This window comes from Acomys minous, assembly GCF_964271855.1.
Source record: "Acomys minous genome assembly, chromosome: 8".
Lineage (NCBI taxonomy): Eukaryota > Metazoa > Chordata > Mammalia > Rodentia > Muridae > Acomys > Acomys minous.
In genome coordinates this window covers 60,056,953-60,058,435 of record NC_140489.1, presented here as the reverse complement: position 1 = coordinate 60,058,435, position 1,483 = coordinate 60,056,953, and positions in this window count along the sequence as shown.

Genomic DNA, 1,483 nt, shown 5'->3' with positions numbered 1-1,483 from the left:
TATGAGATGGGGTACAAATTACTCAGGTTTATCTAAACTTCCTTGAAACTTGGGTGTTAGCTCATAAACTTCCTGTTTGGTCATAATGGAGAGCCAGAGGATTGGAACAGTTCACCTCTCTCAGTCTAGTCCTACAGTTGATTAAAACTGCTAATTTGAGCCAACTGTTGTGCTAACTGTGTTTGGGGGAGTCATCTGTAATGTGGGAAAGAAATGCCCAGGTTTTTTAATGAAAGGAAGTTTGGTGAACACGTGACTTGCTGGAAGGCACCGCAGAGAACAGAAGGTGTAATTGGCATCTTTCGGCGTCCGCTCCTACTGCAGCAGCTGCTGCTGTCCCTGCTAGCACATCGGTGGCTCAGAGTCACAGGTGTCTAAGTTTAGATAGCATCTGTCTGCCACACTGGATTGTGTCTTATATTTCCCTGGGGGTTGTGGGTGGTAACAGAGAAACCCTGTGCTGTGACTATGTGGATTCCTTCCTACTCTTGCTTTCTCCTAAGCAGGTAGGGCAGCTTTTTTGTTTTGTTTTGTTTTTTGTTTTTGTTTTTTGAGACAGGGTTTCTCTGTGTAGCCTTGGCTGCCCTGGACTCGACCAGGACTGGCCTCGAACTCACAGCAATCCCCACCTGCCTCTGCCTCTCAAGTGCTGGGATTAAAGGCAAGCACCTTTTTGGTTGGGGGTGGGGGTAGGGGTCGGGTGCAAGGGTGGGAGGGTGGACCTGGGAGGAATGGGAAGCCAGTGTGATCGTGTGCATTGTATGAAATTCCCAAATAGTTAATAAACATTATTTGGGGTAGGGGAATCTGAAAAAAAGAAAGAAAGAAAGAAAGAAAGAAAGAGAGAGAGAGAGAAAAGGCAAAACCCATCATGCCCAGATGTTAACTATATACATCTTATATTAGAAGGAAGGAAGGCTGAGCATCACAGCACATCAGAGGGGGGGGGGGAAGTACGTGAATTTATGACCATCGTGGTCTGTGTGTTCCAGGACTAGACAGAACCTGTCTTTAAAAAAAGAAAGAAAAAGGCAGCCAAGGCTGCACAGTAAAACCTCGTCTTGCGGGGTGGGGGTGGGGTGGGGGTGCAGGTGGAGGGGAAGGAAGAAAGAAACAAAGGCCTGAGAGGTAGAATGCTAACCTGATACACATAAGGCCTGGAGGATTCCTAGCAACACAAACAAAAATGTACATAATGCATAGTGACTGTCACACCTATAGCCTCTTTTAATGCAAACAAGTATGCATTTTTAGTGCCACATAATCTATCATTGAGAGCTATTACTTACCAGAGTTATATGTTAATTATATATTACATGGATATCATTAGCTGTGTGGTTGAACCTGTTAGCGTGTACACAGAGAAGGGACTCTGAGTAGTCTATTTCACTTCATTACACACCTGTACTTGAAGGTATGTAGTTACGTTTAATAGGTCATGTAGCACGGAAGATATTATGCCAAGCAAAATTATAGTTGGCGG